Source organism: Dipodomys spectabilis, unplaced genomic scaffold, assembly GCF_019054845.1.
Source record: "Dipodomys spectabilis isolate Male_0828 unplaced genomic scaffold, ASM1905484v1 ptg000103l, whole genome shotgun sequence".
Classification (NCBI taxonomy): domain Eukaryota; kingdom Metazoa; phylum Chordata; class Mammalia; order Rodentia; family Heteromyidae; genus Dipodomys; species Dipodomys spectabilis.
This window is the reverse complement of record NW_024870780.1, coordinates 345720-364764: the sequence shown is the minus strand read 5'-3', so window position 1 is coordinate 364764 and position 19045 is coordinate 345720. Positions and strand designations below refer to the sequence as shown.

Sequence of the window (19045 nt, the reverse complement as noted above, 5' to 3'; positions counted from 1 at the left end):
TTAATTGTGCTAACCCTTTATATTATTGCAAGTGTTCTTTATTTTATGTTCAAGAATCTTATAACAAACAAGACTTGAAAATATCTTTTTCTGTTTTCCATTCAGGTGTGGGTTGGGGAGGGGGGGAGGGGAAAGGATTGAGAAGGGAGGTGGCCTGAGAAGGCACTGGGGACTGGCAGGGCATCAGGGTCTGAGCTAGTTCCCCAGTTCCTTCTGAATAAAGTGAGGCTGCATTGTTGGACAGTCAGTAGGGACAGGACACACTAGTGGGAGTCCACACTGGCTCTCTCCAGGACTGCAGTGTCCTGGTCCCTCCTGCCTGCTTGCAAGTGCCCTGGATGTGGCCCTCTCATGGGCCCTGGTGGGTGAATGTCTTTAGGTTGCCCCGCTGGCTTCCTGTTCCCAGATTTACCATGATTAGCAGCTGCCCCTCCTCACTCTGGTTCCAATCCCAGCACTATCTGCCTCCTACCAGCACCTCCCCACTCATGGCTCATGCCTGCAAGGCAAGCATTCTACCACTGCTGACACATTATTTTTTCTTGTTCAAAACACCATTGCTAGGAGGGATGAGTGACAATGTTGTCAGACAACTTGTATTTATATACTGTCTTGTAGAATGGAAACTTCTTTGTACAACCACCTAAAGGTAACAATAACAACAATAATAATAAATGTTTAAAAAACACCATTGCTTCTGTCCTGCACTGATAGAAAAATATCCTAGTTCCCTTACCTGCACTTCTGATAAATGATTTTTATCAAGATTTCTGATTTACTAGAGACAGCTTACATTTGACCATTTATGTCAGTCACACCACACCGAGGTGACTCTCAGGTCAGGGAAGGAGCCCTGAGCCCGGCTTATCACCCCATCCAATTCTACTGACTTTAATCAAGTGCACTATTCCCTACCTGGTAACATTCCTAATGAACCTCATGATCATTTACAACATCCTTCTGGACTTCCTGGATATGAGAAGCCACAGGTCAGGTGAGTCCTAGGTCTGTGGGAGCAAGTCTCCTGCTGAGCCCTGAATTCTGAGCTCCAGGACTGTTCTTCCTTTAACTGGAAACTTCTTTATTTAACGTAAGCCACTTTTGATTTATGAATTTGTCATTTTTCTATTTTTACAAAATAGAATTTTTGAAGCAAGTCTTGATTTATGAATATAAAGTGGCATTTGCTATTGTACAGAGAATAAATATAGTTAATGTAAGCCTTCGTTATAAAGGAAGCTATTTGTTATTTGTGGGGCCTCTGGGAAGAATGTTTTTCCAGTCCCAAGTCTTGAATTCTGAGCCTAGGCACTGTCCCTGAGCCTGTTTGTGCTCAAGGGTAGCACTCTACCACTTGAGCCACATTGAAGCACTTGAGCCACTACACAGTTTTTTCTGAGTAGCTTATTGTAGATAAGTGACTCCTACCCAGGTTGGCTTAAAACTGCAATCCTCAGATCTCAGCTTCATGAGTATCGATGATTACAGATGTGAGTAACTGGCACCCAGCTGGTAATCGAATATTTTTAAAAATTGTATATTCCCAGAGACAGTCATGATGGTTTATTGCTTGCTGTTTTGGAGGTCTGAACTCACATTAGAGATACTGAGAACTCAGTAGTCTGTCTAGCAAACCTAATATATTGGCATCTGTCACATGATAGCTTGCTATTATTAAAGTTCCATCTTTGTGTTTGAGATGCTGAGATGTGAAGAATAAGGGTGAAAGCCAGCCTAGGCAGGAAATCTGTGATACTCATCTCCAGTAACTTGCCCAAAAAAATCCAGAAGTGGAGCTGTGGCTCCAGTGGCAGAGTGCAAAAAATAAGAAGCTCAGAGACAACACAGGTCCTGAATTCAAGTGTCAGTATTCAATTCTCAGGACTGGGGCACACACACATACACATACACACACACACACACACACACACACACACACACACACACACACACACACACAAACACACACAAAGAGCTGGTCATTGGTGGCTCCTGCCTGTAATCCTAACTACTCAGGATGTTGCAATCTGAGGATCATGCTTCAAAGCCAGCCCCTGCAGGAAAGTCCGTGAGACTTCTGTCTCCAATAAACCACTCAGAAAACTGGAAATGGCAGTGTGGTTCAAGTGGTACAGCGGTAACCTTGAACTGAAATTCTCAGGGACAGGGTCCAGGCCCAGAGTGTTTTTCAATGACTGACAGAAGAAAAAGAAAAAGAAAGAGCAAGAAATAAATAAAAAGAAAATGCAAGGATGTGGGGAAACAAGAACAACAACAACAAAACCCACAGGACTTCTATCTTGGGTAGAAATCTGACCACCTAGGGAAACATACTAGTGAAATGTTGACCCTGACCCCACACTAAGTCATGGATCTTGGAATAATAGCTGTTTCTAAGGAAAACAGGACCCTGCACAAAAGCATGAACTATAGTATAGTATATTCAGGAAGGATTCCAATGGTGTAACTCCTTTGAACACCTGAATAGCATGACAAGGGTGGAAGGATAATGTCAAGGAAAGTGGGGTAGACCAGTGAAGAAAGGAAAGGTAGATGAATGCAGCCACGATAGTCAATGTAAATGTGTGAAAATGGAACTAGACAAACAGGTGATGGGGGCTGGGGAAGGGATGACAAGAATGATAAAACGGGTGACATCTATCACATGCATTGCACTCATGATCTAAAGTATGGACATGAAAACCCTTTGTACATCAACTTCATAAAATACTATTTGTAAATGTAATGACACATTGCACTCACAAACTGATATGTTGAATTGAAATTCTTTGTACAATTACTTAAGTATTTCTATAATAACAAATTCCTTATTAAGCTGGGCATTGGTGTTTCATGCCTGTAGTGGTAGCTACTCTGCATGCTGAGCTCTGATGTTTCCGGTCTCACATTCTTCCTCTCTGCTTTGACAGTATAATATCATCATTATTTATGATAGCGTACTTTAAAAAAAATTTTTTTTTGGTCCTGGGGCTTGAACTCTGTGCTTAGGCACTGTCCTTGTGCTCTTCAGCTCAAGGTGAGCACTCTACCGCTTGAGCCACAGCACCACTTCCGGTTTTCTAGTGGTTTATTGGAGATCAAGAGTCTCATGGACTTTCCTGCCAGGGCTGGTTTGAACAATGATTCTCAGATCTCAGTCTCCTGAGTAGCTTGTATTACAGGCATGAGCCACCAGCTCCTGGCTCACTGTAATAATCTTGAACACACATTTTACTCCGTGTTTTACATTGCCTAATAATATTCTCACATTGATAGGCTGTGAAGCTGCTGTGGGTTTGGTATTATTCTTGCAGTGTAAAATAACTACACTCATTACCTGCAAAGCTTTAATCTCTGATAATGCTGAAAATTATTACCCCCAGAACCATATTCATCTCTATACCTTGATATTCCTAAAGTCACATGAATGATCTGAATTAATTTAACCATTCATCACCTACTTATTAACATGGAATGTCTGTTCATATGTACTCGCTATCATGAAAATTACTTTCACTACTTTTCATTTTTCTCTGTACCGCATTCTAACCCTATCACCCTGACTTCTCCTACATTAGTTCACCTCACCTATCCAAGCAGCCTTTAACATACAGAAAACAGGTCAATACTAATTGTTTTTCAAGTCCTTTCATTATAATACATGCATGGAACTTATTTCCTTTTAGGTTTTATTTGAAGCAAACCTAATTGTGACTCTCCTAATCATTATCTGAGAAGGGAGTCTGACAGAACAACCTAGCATGTGCACGCTCCCAGAGGACCCTCTAGCAGGAAGCAGCCCTCACTACACCCTGGGCCCCATGATGCCCACGTGCTGAGCGCGCCCTCTGGCGGGAAACAGCATTCACTGCACCCAGGCTCTGAGCACCACAGTAGTTTCAGCTCCAGCCTGTGGAATGGCCTGGCCCTGGAGACCTGGGCTGCTCTCAGGACAGTCCTTCTCCACTAAGAGTCATCCTCATCATCCCTTAATAAAAGGGCAAAGGAGAGGAGGAGGGTGCAGCGGAAGGAGGTGGCCAGGAGGGACGTAGAAGCTGCGTGCACCGCGGTCCGGTGCGGGTGCGGTGGCCCAGCCCCTGCCTCTGATTTCATCTATGCAGCTTTTCCCATGACAGTTAACGAGATACTGAATCGGTTATTTCTTGAAAGATTGTCCCCAAGCCGCTCTGCCTTTCCCTGCCTTTCCCTCAACGAAGGCGGCTTGACGATGTGTGGGTGCCCAGCACACTTGGGGGCCATTCCATCTCCTGATACTGTTCGCTGTCCCGCTCTGCTGCTAGGTGCTGCGGTCCGAACCCTGGTTCCCATGACCCACTAACGCCCCCGGAGCCGGTCCACACAGAGCCCCGGAAGGACCCAGTTCTTTGCCCAGGGCTCCCCCTGCGGGTCCTGTCGACCACACCCCGCACCGGCCACTGATAACCCTGACTAGGGGACCGAATCTGGACCCTGACCTCCGGCAATGCCGGGGCGGGGGGGGGGGGGGGTGGGGGGGGGGTGGGGGGGGTGGGGGGGTAGGGGGGGGTGGGGGGGGCAGGGCTGCGCAGGTGCAGTGGGGCTTACCGGGCAGTGGAGGATCCGCTACCTCCCACCAGGTGTTTCCATAAGGCATGGCGTGGTGGACTCACCTGATCCAGCTCCTGGGACGGTGCCACCAAGGCCTTGGCCAGAGTTGTGCCTGCTGCTCAGCGCTTCTGATTCTCTACCACAAGTTTAGACCAGGATCCGTGCTCAGACATGAGCCAGCCAAGTTCACGATCCCGCTACCCCGAGCCCAGAGGCCACCCTTCCCCGCAAGCACCAGGCCAGGCTCCGCACCCCGGTGCCGCCAGTGTGCAAGCGAGAGCACGATGGTGTGAGGCTTTATTCACTACAGGTCTATGCAACCTGCGGGAGCCCAGGCTTTTCAGCGAATCGGCTTCTCCTTGGGTCAGTAGATGCGGCTTGGTCGCACAGATTGGCTCACCGGGAATGCAGACCCAGATGTGAGGGAATGCAGGGCCCAATCACCATGGAGACCAGAACCCGTGAGCATTACCATTGAATGGAATCCCTGGGCTTCAGGAACTAGTGTTGAAGGAAATACACAAAAGCCCCACCGGGGCCTCAGTTTATGTATAGCCAGCTTGTTATTCATGCAGCATTTATACCACCTACTGAAGTTTGGAAAAATTGTAAGGTAATTTTTAATGTGATTCTGTGTTTCAGAGAAAATCTAAGCTTTTGTGGTGGTGGTGGTGGTGGTGCAATATAACTTCCTGGTAGATTTAAGTTTGGGATATATAGGAAATAAAAATTAGGTTGCCTAGTGCCCGGTCAGATAGTACATGTTGTCATTCTTCACGCTGACAAATAGATTCGTTTTTGGACAGGAACATGAAAGGGTACATGTTAAAATATGTATTTTTCATAAATCTGCATGGATTGTGTAGAACATCAAAGCTGTTTTTAAAGGAGAGATTCGTGGATGTATTTGTGCTGTGCTTTCATTTCTTTGTAAATGAAGTAATGACTGATAATACACTTGTTGGCCTTTTCATGCCTTCATATATATGTACACATATATAGAAATAGATGTCTGGTTTTTTGGTTTTCCAGTGTTTGGAAAGGAACTGATGGCAAAATTAATATTAAGTATACTTTGCCAGATAACCATGCAGACAGCAAGGTACAGAGAACAAAGAAAGGTTTATTGGTGGGGAAAGAGTGCCTGCAAGACTCCTTCTCCCAAGGGAGGAATGAGAAGAAGCACCGGTTATTTTTTGGGGTGACCTATATAACCTAGGAGGTGTAGGAGGTGCTAGAAGGTGCTAGGAGGTGGAGACCCTGGTGTCCACATGTGGGCCAGGGACTTCATCATGTCAGACTAGGATTTATGCCTCCTATCCACCTAGTAGATAAGGGTCCTGCAACTGCCCAAACCTGAAGTTCACCCTAAGGGTTCTTGTTGCCTTATATGGTGGTATCGGTCCCAGAGAAGTGCCATCCCAAGGTAAAGGGGGTTGGAAGTTGATTATGTACTGCCTTTACTATGTGGGCCTAGCGTTGCTTAGGAAGGGAGTATGTTAAGCTGTGGAGAAGGGAGGGAATGGACTAAAGCTATGGGAAGGGACTCATTTTACTAACAGGACCTTAGTTAGATTCTCTACTGATGAGCTATACCTCCACCTTAAAAACAATTATAATTGTAGACATCCCATACTTCAAGGTCAACCTAAAGCATGAGTGGCAAAGCCAAACACAAGCATGTCAATTAAATAAAAACAGATTTTGGTTTGCTTTGTCATAACTCATGAACTACTAAGTATTGTATCACTATATTTAGAAATTCTTTACTATCTTATTGGCACTTTAAATTTATCTAAGTAGTCATTGATTTTGAAAATCACAGCATGCTTAGTAGGGGTCAATTAATGGTCCTGTTGAGGAGGTCATGTTGAGGAAAGACCCACAGCCTTTTCAGTGTGCTCTTGCAGCTGGTCCTTGAGAGGGAGAAAAGGACTGTAGCTAGAGCCAGGAGAAGGCATGTAAGGCCCTTTCACAGTGAAAAGGAATGAGACAAAAGCAAGGTGGGATTCAGATTTCTCTACCTGTCTGTCTTCTTGTGACCTGATGTCAGAGTCTGCACTAGCATGGATCCTCTGGCCTCTGTTTTATTGCAAAGGCAATGAGTGAAGAAAAGTCATGTGATTTGAAGTTAAGAAGGATTTTGGGTCAGCCTTACTCAGCCTTATGTACTATTGTTGATCAGGTGTGATGTAATGGCAGGCTGACTTTTTCTCTTTTTGGGGGGGGTGGGGGCCGGTTGTGGGGCCTGAACTCTGGGCCTGGGCGCTGTCCCTCAGCTCTTCAGCTCAAGGCTAGCGCTCTAACACTTTAGCCACAGCGCCACTTCCGTCTTTTTTCATTTTGCTTATGTGGTGCTGAGGAATGGAACCCAGGGCCTCAGGCATGCAAGGCAAGCGCTCTACCACTGAGCCATCTTCCCAGCCCTTATTTGTTCTATTTATTTCTCTCCTTCCTCATCAATCCCCAAACCATGTCTGTGGCAGTATTTGTTGTATATATTTTGATATCCTATTATTAGGTGTATACAGTTTGTGTATACAAACTGTATGTGTAACATTTCATTAGTATGTCTTTATCTCAAACCTAGGCATCATGCATGCATTATTAATGCTGTGCATTCAACGATGCCATATCTTCAACTTATAGTGTAATTCTTTCTCTGTTGGAAATGTACTGTATTTTCTAGTAATTCCTTTCCAGAACATGTTAAATGTTTATGCCAGAAGCGATAAGGTTAGAGAGATTTTCCTTATCCTTAACTTTTCTCTCCATCGTTATTCTCAAGAGATAAAATTTCACGAAATCATATGACAATAAATTAATTTGAAATCATATGTCATCACTATGTGAAGATCATTGCTATTATTTAGGCATATTAAATGTCAGTTTAAGGTAACTGAAGTGGCTTTTCATACCTCAATCTATAACCCATATTGCCCCCTCTTTCCCTTTATTTCCTCCATTTCTTATTCTCTGTGAAGTGTGAGGGGAGGTTGGCTAAGGGGGAGAGGGAACTGCTTGTTTTCTGGCTCTGCTACCTAGCTTGGTACCAATACCACTGCTTTGAATAATCTGTGGAGAGTGTCAGGCAGCCCAGAAGACAAATCAAATCTTGGACTGAGTTCTGTGGTTGCACCTCTGTGGAACTCTGTTGCATTCCTACAGTGCCCTGCGTTTTACCCCACCTTTGGACCCACAAGAATTCTCTGGCTTATTTCCTGTCAGACAACTGGAATTCCTAACCTGGGTAGTTGCAGAAAATGGACAGTAGGTGGCGAGTGCTCACCATAACATTGCCTAGAGAGGGAGAAGAACGTTGGTGATGGCTGGACTCTGGCATATCAGTGATTATCCTGGCACCATACCTTGGTTGCACCGTGTTCTGCCTGACTGAAGCACACAGGACAGTACTGATATCTGCCAGTTTTCACTCTTGCATAATATAATACTAATTCACCCTGAGGAAATCTGTAGTAGAGCTGCGACCTCAATCATTTAGATACTGTAGCTTCTCAGTTCCAAATGTACATTTTGCTGTAAACATAATTAGTCTCTGAGCTGGGTGCTTATGGCTTAAGCCTATAATCCTAGGTACTGAGATGGCTGAGAGACATCGGAGGATCATGATTCAAAGCCACCATTGGCGGGAGACACCCATAAATGGTGCTGTGGCTCAAAACTGGTAGAAAACTAGTCGTATATAAATAAAACGTTCTGTGATAGTGCCCCAGACGCTTAGGTGTAGCCACACAGTAAAGAAAGAGATAAAGACAGATTGTCCCTTGGAGGAATTAACAATGTGTCCTTTATGAGGGTTAGCATCTGTTTGTAATTTTTACAGAAGCATAAGTTAAAAGATTTACAAGCCGGGCGCTGCTGGCTCAGGCCTATAATCCTAGCTACTCAGGATGCTGAGATCTGAGGATCGCAGTTCAAAGCCAGCCCGGGCAGGAGAGACCTTGAGACGCCTATCTCCAATAAACCACCAGAAAACCGGAAGTGGCGCTGTAGCTCAAGTGGTAGAGCGCTCGCCTTGAGCTGAAGAGCTGAGGGACAGCTCCCAGGCCCAGAGTTCAAGTCCCACGACCGACACAAAAAAAAAGATTTACAATACAATAGTTTAGCTGGAGTTAAAATGGAGTATTGGCCTTCACCATTCAAAATAGAATTAACCAATCACATTCAAAACTCAAACCAATATTTTCTCATTTTCTCTCCTGTTTAGTCACAGATTGCATTTTCTTTTCTATTTCTAATTCCTTGAGCCAAAACTCTTGTCTTTTTCATACAATACCTTAGAATCTTATAATTCAAACTTTGGTCTCATGGTGCCTGCAATGATTATTTTTAATCTCAATTCCTACAGTGCCCCACCCCCACCCTTCCTTGATTCATTCATTTCATGAGAGGAAACTGGAATTCACAAGCATGGTATTTTCAGAAAGTGGACACTAGATGGAGTTTGCTCACTGTCGTTCTATTGTTCTGAGCAAGGGCAGGGAAAGGAAGGAATACCCATCACACTTGGCGGGTAGTGAGAGCTTCTTGATTTTACTGGCACCATAAAGTGCCGCCTCATGTGATTCTGCCCGCCTTGTGGTCCTGCATTACACAGTACTAATCAGCCCTGAGGAAACCTTCAACAGACCTGAAACTACAGTTGTTATAGATACATAGCACAGCTTTCCAGTTCCAAATCAAAGACAATTTCCCCTGTACAAAATGAGCCCCATTAGCCTTATGCTGCTGGCTCATCTCTGTAACCCACAGCTACTTAGAAGGCTGAGAGAAATCTAAGGGTCGTTTCCAAGCTGGCCTAACAGGGTAGTCTTTTAGTCTACTGTGAGATTAAGGATTCCCCAGGAAACCACATGTGGAGCTGTTGCCCAAAAATGTATACTAGTAGCTGCCTTGGGGAAAAAATAAAATGTAAATATCAACACCCAGGCACTGAGCTCAATCCTCACATCCAAAAAAAAAAAAAGGTAAGGAAGAAAAGAAGAAATAAAGAATTCATTTCAATTTTTTGTTTTGTATGAATCATTTCCATGTGATATTTCTTGTATTTTTCAAGTCTATTAATATATTCTGTATAGAACACTACCTTAAGATTGCTTTCTTGCAGTGTTCTTATCTTACGCACTCATTAACTTAGGCCTTGGCCTTTGCAAAAGGTAGTTCTCTGAGAGGCTTCCTGCCTATATTTCCTGATAACAGTCCTTCTCTTCTTGGAATTCCAGTTTCTTCTAAAAGGTCCTAAGCAACACTGCAACTAAGTCGTTGCCATGACTACATTTACAAAACAAAAGTTATCTCAGTTACCTGTGGAACTCTGCCTCCCTACTAGGCCAACACCCACCCTCTATCTTCCCTTCTGGGTGTGGGTGGGGCAAGCTGACTAAATGGCTCCTGTATTTCCTGGGAGGCTATTTTTTTTTGTGGGGGGGAGGTTCCGGTCACGGGACCTGAACTCTGGGCCTGGATGCTGTCCCTCAGCTCTTCAACTCAAGGCTAGCACTGTACCACTTGAGCCACAGCGCCACTCCAAGCTTTTTTCTTTTTGCTTATGTGGTGCTGAGGAATCGAACCCAGGGCCTCAGGCATGCAAGGCAAGAGCTCTACCAATGAGCCGCCTTCCCAGCCCATGGAAGGCTATTTTTTTAATGTGGCTCCCCAGTTATCTGTTATTATGGCATTGAGAAGCTGGGTTGTGAAAAGACGCTCAAGACTACAATTAGTACGGAAAGTCTAGCGCTAGTAGAAGCTTACATGTATGCTTTCTAGAGTGGCTGGAGCACCAGTACTGAAAAGAAGATTACAACCTGTCTGGAGAACTAGGACAATGATTACATGATTGGTGAGTAAACTTGCTTCCCATTCCATTTTCACCATGGTTTTTCACTCTAATAATCCAATCTGTGGCCTTCTTTTTCCCTTATTTTCTCCACCCCACCCCACACCCAACAGCAAGGGACAATCCCCCTCTATTCTCTTTTCTCTGTCTTCTCTAGAATCACTTGCAATATAAACCAATGTCCTCACCTACTCAGGTAAACTTTTTATATAGGTATCAGAATAAAATTTCTTGAACTATATAGACTTTTATTCACTTGATTTCCCTTAAGTAAATTAAAATAACTGGCTGTTGACAGGGCACATCTGGATATTTCTATCGGTCCCATAGAGATAATCTGTTACATTTTAGGACATGGTAGATTATATTTGCTATTTCCCCAAATGGACTTTACAAAAGCCATCCGTGGCCCCAAAGATGTTTTTGGACCTCTCATCATGTGTGACTAAATAGGCCTCAGTGAGTTAAGCTGAGAAAGCTGCAAAACAAAGCAGATCACTTCAGTTATGGAATATTAAGAGAATAAAAGTAGCTTTATACCACTGGATCTTTAGCGAGAAGATAGAATAAAAAGAAGAAAAAAATATTGGAGGATGCAATATAAACCAATTGAAACGTATCCAACCGATGATCTGGCTTTGAAGTGGCTATTTACTAGTGTGGTCATAGACCATCGTGTCCAGAAGGATAAATCAATGTGTTTTGAAAGATCCTAAACCAAATATACTTGTAATAATGACCAAAAGCGTTAGGACAGGTACGTTTCTGTCCTCCTAATTCCAGCTTTAATCCTAACATGTCCGGTTGTTATAATACCTTCACAGTCATGCCACTTATGGATATTACGTCTTATGTCTTCTCTGCAATATCTTAAATGCTCAGAGAAGTTACACCTTCTGACAAAAGGACTGTATGTGTGTCACACACATGGGGGCACACACACTCTGTTTGCCCGGAGTGCTGTGTAGCTTACCATGTCCAGTTATATTTAGGTCTAGCATCCACATAGGAGGGAAAACACGTGCTGTGCCGTTGGTCGGTCGGTCGGTCGGTAGGTCGGTCTGTCTTTCCACCGGTCTGTCTTCCCCTGGCATCACCTGTTCTAGGTCCTTCTCCGCCGCCGGCAGCCCCCCACCCCCCACCCCCCGCGCGCTCCTAGTCCATCGATCTACTTCCCTGTAACTGACATAATCTTATTCTTATTCTTTGGGGAACAGATGAATAAACTTTTACCTTGTGGATATTGTACACACACCGTAACGTGTGTGTGTGTGTGTGTGTTGACGGAATAGAGTGTTTGCCATGCCTGATTCCCTGGCTCTGCCTCTCTACCCATCTGTGATGCGATGTGTGTGCTGGGGCACTTGTGCCTGCGTATGTTCCCAGTGCGAACTCCAAAGAGAAGTACGCCCTCCGGGCCTGTGGGTTCTAACCGTGCTTCGCCCCCGGGAGATAGGATCGCCCCTCTGATGCCTCCACTCTGTTTGGGCCTCCACTCTGTTTGGGCCGGGGCCCCTCGTCTCTCCCTGTCTTTCCTCCTAGGGTTCCCTACCTGCCCTCCCCCCAGCCCCGCACACACACACACTGTGCACCGCCAAGCTCAGGTCCAGGTCCTCCACCACAGGCATGTGAGTGATGATGCCTCTACCCTCCAACGCCTGTGTGTAGGGTTTAGATTCATCGCCTCATGCCCCGAATCCTGCTTCAGAGAGAGTGGCAGAGCCTATTAGAAAAGGCTAGCTGTCTGGACAGGCTAGAGTACGAACTGGTGAGAAGGTCGTTCCGTCCGGTGTGGTGCCCGGGGATAAGCGACACACGGGTGCCACCTCCCCTTCCTTCCCCACCCAGCCAGTGGCTCTCGTTTGGCTTTCCTGTCATTCAGTGATGGATGAGTGGACTCACGCTTCCCATTGCACTGTCACCGTGGTTTTCCAGACCTGTGTGTGTGACGTACCTACTCTCTGTGTGTTAGAAGAAACCTCTCTCTGGTCTTCCCCCTGCCCTTTCCCTGCCTGTGAGGGGTGGCGAGTGGGGGCGGGGGGAGGGAGTGTGTTGTGGGGAGGGCGAGGGCGGACTTTCACAAGTGAGCGGGGTGCCTCCCGAGGGCTCCTCTCTTGCTGGAGCCAACCCATCTTTGGGAGTTTTTTTTTTTTCCTTTCTGGTTTCCACCTGGGGGAAAAAGAAAACAAAACGTACAAACAACCCCCCCCCCCAAAAAAAAAGACGGGCAGGCAGATGGTGGGACCGGGGCGGCTGTTCTGTCGGACTTTGCGCCCGCAGGCGAGCGCGGGGTAGGGCCATGCGTTGCCGCTCTCTCTTCCGTGCCCGTCTGTGAGGGGGTGGCAGCTTTGTCGGGTCGACCAGTAGTTTTGTCTGGGCCCGAGGCCTTGTCCTCCTCCCCTCCCTGGACTCTGGTCTTTGAGGGCGAAAAAAGGAGAGTACGAGGGACGTCTCGGGAGTCGGGGGAGAGGGTCCCTGGGTGAGCGGATAGGTGGTGGGGCCGGTCCCGGCCCGGACTCGGACCTCCTCCTCCCCGGAGTCACCTCCGAGTGAGAGCTTGGCGCATGCCGGGTGCGAGGGCCTGGGTCGCCGGCCCTGTGTGGCCTTCCTCCATGGCCCCGGCGGCCGGAGGACAGACCTCTCCGGCGGGAGGAGCCTTGGGCACGGCCTAGGCGAGCCTCGGGGCCGGGACCTACCTACCATCTGCGTGGACTTGCCCTGTGGGCCCTGCGTAGGGGAAAACTCGAGGCGGAGGGAGCACCCCGGGAGTCGGGGACCCGAGCCCGGGAGTCCCGGGTGTGTGCGTGCTGGCTCTGTTGGGGATGTGTTGGGGACCTGGTTTTGGCATGGTGACGTGAGGATTTTGTACCTGCAGGAGGGTGCTGGCATGCTGTGTCCCAGTGGCTGTCAGCAGGTCTTTGGGGGCTCTCTCGGATGCTGTGTGCCGGGCCTTTCCCGTCTCTTCCCGGTCCGGGTCCCCCTGTCCTTCCCCCCGCACCCTGGGCTCCCGCTGCCCTGAGCAGGCCCTGTGCCCCTGTGGTGGCTCGTGGGTGTGGTGGTGGTTGGTTGGTGGTTGGTGGCTGAGTGAGTCCCGTCGTCCTTGATCTCTCCCCGGCTCCCGGTGCCGGATTCTGGCCCTTGCCTCGGCACGCCGAGGAGGAGAGTGGTTGGTTGCCTGGGGTGCGTAGGTAGGCCCGCGCGGTGTGCTTTCCTCGCCGTGGCTGGCTTGAGGAGGAAAAGGCGGGGGGCGAGTCCTGCCTTGCCTGTGCGTGTGCGGCATCCCCGTTCTGCAGTTGGGCACGCCCGACCTCCGTGGCTCTTTTTTTTTCTTTCTCCTATTGCCCCTAGCTCTCCAACTCCCCCGACCTGCCGCTTCCCGATGGCAGGCCTGGTCGGCCGCTGAGCTGCGCTACTCCCAAGCGCTGTCCGTGGCTTTTTTTTTCTTTTTTTTCTTTTCTCCCTTTCTAGCTTCTTCGGTCCTGTGCCCGGCAGAGTTGTCCTGGTTATCCCGAGTGCCAGGGACGTTTAAGCCCGTGGTATTTTTTCATTTCTTTTTTTCGTTTTTTTTTTCTTTTTTCTTTTTACCTCGCTCGTTACTCACGAAAGGGTGTCTGTCCTGCTACGCTTTTATCCCAGGCTGTTGGCCCCTCTCAGGAGCTGAGCTTCCTGGGCCACCGCCTCCCGAGTGCCGTGTGGCTGTCTTCTCCACCCCCTCGGTGTGATTGATGTGGTGATGTTGCGATCTCCTTTGGGCCCGGGCCTAAGCTGCGCCAGGCGAGGGACGGACATTCATGGTGAATGGGAACGCTCTTCTCGTTCTGCCCATGGGCCCCTGCCCTCACCGTCCCACCGTGCTGGCGCCAGTGGTATGCAGGGAGGCAGGGGTGCAGCAACCGGGTCCGGCTGCGCTCTCCCTGCCCTCGCCGGGAGGTCCGGGACTTGTACACGCTGGATGAGGGGGTCGCCCTGATCTTGCTCCTCTCTTCCCGTGACTCCTTATCGGCACGGGGGTCGGCTCTCTCCGCAGAGAGGGAGGGTCGGTGCTCCGTGCTTGCCCATGCTGTGTGGTGTGAAAAGCCGCGCCTCGCGCTCTGCCCTCTTGCAGTGCTCCCGGAACGCTCCCGGTCGGTTCTCTCAGGTGTCTGAGGCTGAGTGGCTGTGTCGTTCCGGATCCTGGCATTGTCCGCTGCCTTGTGCCAGCCTGCTGCCCGTGGTGTGTCCCGGCCGTCCTTGGGTTCGTGGGGCTTGTGTGAGTGAGAAGTTACCGTTGAGGTTGACATCTCTGCTGGGGGGGTCGAGGCGGTTCCCCAGAGGAGCGCTCTTCCCTTGTTGCGCTGGGTGGTGGCTTCCCAGCATGAGCTGCCGCCCTGGCCCTGGCTTGTCTTCCCTGCCGTGTCACCTGGCTTTTATTGCACCGGGGGACCTTAGATGTTGCAGTGGGAGGCGAGCCGGGCCTGTGCGGGCTTTCCGCCCGTGTGCGCGACTTTGCTCTGGCCCCGCACGGCAAGGCCGACTGACCAGGGTTGGTGTTGCTGCTGCCGCAGAACCCCCCTGCCCCACCCCTCCCTGCCCCCGTGGTGGGAAGGATGGACGCCTCTGATGTGTGCTGGTCCCGGCGGGGTTCCCGTCGGGGTTGGGTGCGGGCCACCCTCAGAGTGAGGAGAGGTTCTCTAGCGATCCTCATTCGGGAAGCGGCGTGCGCTGCTGGGTTGGTGGGGGCCCGCACCCGATGGGCTCCCGCGGCCCTGCCACTCCCTGTCCCGCTTTTGAGCGTTAGTGGCTGCCCACGTCAGTAACTGCGTGTCTGCGCCTACCCCCTCCGAGCTGGGGGAGGGTCCCGCGGGGCCTCTCCCTGGCCGTCATCTGGTGTGGTGAGTGGAGGACGTTCCCGATCCGTCCCCGCCCCTGCCTCGCATGCAGTGTGTCGAGTGGCGGAGCCTGGAGCCCATGCCGGGCCACGATGCGAGGGCGTCTGGTGTGTGGCTTCCCGGCCTCGTGCTTGGGGTGCCGTGGGGTTTTTGGGGGTCTCGTCCCCCTCCCCCTCCGGCCCCTGGCAACGCTGTTCCCGAGCGTCTGTGTGGGCCGCCGCCCGGTGGTGATGATGGTGCTGTGCGGGCGCTGGGCCCCGCGGTGTTCCGGGGCCTCTGTGCCCGTGGTGGTGTGCCGCTCAGGGGGGTTCTGGCCCTCTGGAGCTGAGGATCCCGGTGTGTGTGGGCCCTTGCTCACGCGGCCGAAAAAGAGGCGGTCGATGATGGGTGCTGTGCCCGGCAGTGTGGATGGATGCGGTGGGGCCCTGCTGGCGCAGGCGGCTCCGGGGGCGTTCACGGGGTCTTTGAGGTGTGTGCGAGCTGCCTGTTCCCTCTCGGGCCTCTTTTGGGGGGGCCCGCCGCTGCCACGCTGGGGGTTTCCGGTCCGCTGGTCGGCCGGCTCGGTGTCCCAGGCATTGCGCGGGACCGCCCCGGAGTTGGGAGTGGTGAGATCCCGCGTTCGTTTACCTGGAGTGCTGGCTGTGCCCGGAAAGGTCTCACCTCCCCGTTGGTCTGCGGCTGCGCCACTCGCCCGTGTGAGGGGGTGGCCGCTTGCTCACTCGCCTCTCACCCCGGTGACCCGACCCGGTGACCCTCCCACTGCTCTTCTTGTTGTGCTTCCGGCATGCCCTCCTCACCCGCATCAGCCTTCCGCTATCCTCACAGGTTTGGCCTGGTGGCCGGCCACCGGCGGACGGTCGAGTTGGGCGTTGTGTGGTGTTCTCTTGGGGGGGGAGACGGCGCTCAGCTCGTGAGGCTGCTCTCCCGTTGTGGGGGAGGCACGTCATCGCGGTGGCTGTGGCTTTTGAAGGGTCTTCCCGGATTGGTTTTGCTCATGACGTGAGGGCTCCTGCCAGCGGGACTACCGGTATGCCACGGGGGCGATGGTGGTGAGATTCCCGCCGTCCGAGGGCCGAGTTGGCCGTCCGAGGGCCCGAAGCCAGCGTCACGTGCCTCCTCCCGCTGGGCGCCGCCTCGCGTGCCTGCGCGGTTGTCCCGGGTTCCTGCGCCTCCCTCATGCTTCGCCCTGCGTAGGCTTGCCCTCATCGTCTCTTCCGTCTGGAGCCATGTGGCTTCGTCCCCGCCCCTGTCCCAGATCCGGGGTGTTGTGCTCTCTCTTGGCATGTCTCCGCCGCTTGCCTGGCGCAACCCTGGTTCCCGTGCCTGGCCCTGTCTGCTCTGTGCAGGCGGTGTCTGCGTGTGAGTGTGCTCGCGTGCGTTGGGTTTGGTGTCGCCCACCTCCCGGGGTCCCTGCCGCCGCCTCCGGCTGCCGTCGTTTACCGGTGACCTGTCGTCGATGGGTCGTCGCCGCAGACCCCCGAACCCCTGCCGGCACGGCCAGTCCGCGGTGGCGAGGGTCGTTGTGTGCTCGCCCCCGCATCTGTGCGAGCGAGTGAATTCGGGCCGGCTTCTGAGGGAAGTGGAGAAAAACCCCGTGGCCATGTGGTGTGCGTTGCGTTGTGTGTGTCGCCCCTGGCTTTATGGATGCTCGAGTGTGCGCCACACGCGACCCGGCCGGTTGGCCAGCTGGACCGTGGACTTCGGTGCGCCGCCTCCAGGCGGAGAAGGGGCCTTGCGCTCCTCCCCGTCCGTGTGTGCGCGCCGCCGCTCCTGTGCCCGCCGGGCCAGCAGGCAGGGTGTCGGTGATGCGGTGCCCTTGCGCTTGGGTGCGGTGCGGTGCCCTTCCCCCCCTGGCCACAGGATCCTCTGCCCTCTCCGTGCTCTTCCTCTCACTGCTCGTCACCGCGCGGTGGCCTGCTTGCGCCCATGTGCCAGCGCCGCCATCCTGGATGGTGGCAGTTGGGTCTAGTTGGTGGCCGGCTTGGCCCACCCGTGTTGGTCTTCCAGGTCACTGCCGGCGTTCGCTGGTCGGTGGCATCGGTCTCCCGGATCAAGGTCCGCGCCTCCCTCCCTTCCTGCGCCCACTCCACGCCCAACCTCGTGTGTGCTCTCGGGCCAGTCAGGCCTGCCCGGTCGTTCTGGTGTGCGGCGACCCGGGATCCACCTCGCCGCCCTCGCTCCCCCTCGTTGGCTCCCCGTCTTCTCCTCGCCATCGCCCGCTGGCCGGGAGAGAGGGTTTGGGTTCTGTCCTCTCCTCGCTCACGCTCGTTGACGTCTGGTCCCCGTGGAGAGACAGATGGATACCCTGGTTTGCCCGTGTTCCCTCTCAGCTCCTTCTGCCCACCCCATCGGGAAAGAGGTGGGGGGGTTGTGGGGTCGGGTTCGCGGTGTGTGGGCACCGTGCGGCCGTGCCGCCTGGGCGCTCCGTTCTGTCGGCCCGCGACGACGCGCGTCGGGGGAGGTGAGGAGGAGAGCCCCCCGTTGTCACTCGCCGGTGTCGCTCTCTCTCTCCCCTCGCTCGCCCGGATTTGCCACGTGCCAGCGGTCAGCCACCTGGCGGCACGTTCCAGCGCGCTTGCCAGCCCCGGTGTCCTCTGTTCCCCCACTTCCCCACCCCACCCGCCCCCCGTCTCCGGAGGGAGGAGGAGGAGCGGGGGAGGTTCCCAGGCCCTCGGGGCTTGCCGCGCTCCCCTACCTGGTTGATCCTGCCAGTAGCATATGCTTGTCTCAAAGATTAAGCCATGCATATCCAAGTATGCACTGCCGATACAGTGAAACTGCGAATGGCTCATTAAATCAGTTATGGTTCCTTTGGTAGCTTGCTCCTCTCCTACTTGGATAACTGTGGTAATTCTAGAGCTAATACATCCCGACGGGTGCTCACCCCCTCCCAGGGGGGGGGGGATGCGTGCATTTATCAGATCAAAACCAACCCGGTAAGCTCCCTCCCGGCTCCGGCCGGGGGGCGGGCGATGGCGGCTTTGGTGACTCTAGATATCCTCTGGCCGATCGCACGCCCCCCGTGGTGGCGATGACCCATTCGAACGTCTGCCCTATCAACTTTTGATGGTAGTTGCCGTGCCTACCATGGTGACAACGGGTGACGGGGAATCAGGGTTCGATTCCGGAGAGGGAGCCTGAGAAACAGCTACCACATCCAAGGAAGGTAGCAGGCGCGCAAATTACCCACTCCCGACCCGGGGAGGTAGTGATGAAAAATAACAATACAGGACTCTTTCGAGGCCCTGTAATTGGAATGAGTCCACTTTAAATCCTTTCACGAGGATCCATTGGAGGGCAAGTCTGGTGCCAGCAGCCGTGGTAATTCCAGCTCCAATAGCGTATATTAAAGTTGCTGCAGTTAAAAAGCTCGTAGTTGGATCTTGGGAGCGGGCGGGCGGTCCGCCCCGAGGCGAGTCACCGCCCGTCCCTGCCCCTTGCCTCTCGGCGCCCCCTCGATGCTCTTAGCTGAGTGTCCCGCTGGGCCCGAAGCGTTTACTTTGAAAAAATTAGAGTGTTCAAAGCAGGCCCGAGCCGCCTGGATACCACAGCTAGGAATAATGGAATAGGACCGCGGTTCTATTTTGTTGGTTTTCGGAACTGAGGCCATGATTAAGAGGGACGGCCGGGGGCATTCGTATTGCGCCGCTAGAGGTGAAATTCTTGGACCAGCACAAGACGGACCAGAGCAAAAGCATTTGCCAAGAATATTTTCATTAATCAAGAACGAAAG

The 19045-nt window shown here is 51.8% G+C and overlaps 1 long non-coding RNA gene across 1 annotated transcript; it reads right to left on the bottom strand.

Annotated features, from left to right (window-relative positions):
- Positions 1 to 6849: 6849 nt before the first annotated feature.
- On the bottom strand, positions 6850 to 18321 carry LOC122114015. Its single transcript, XR_006148503.1, has 3 exons — positions 18197 to 18321; positions 14438 to 14439; positions 6850 to 6861 (listed from the first exon to the last, which is right to left on the bottom strand). It is a non-coding gene; the product is annotated as an uncharacterized LOC122114015 (long non-coding RNA).
- Between the last annotated feature and the right edge of the window lie 724 nt (positions 18322 to 19045).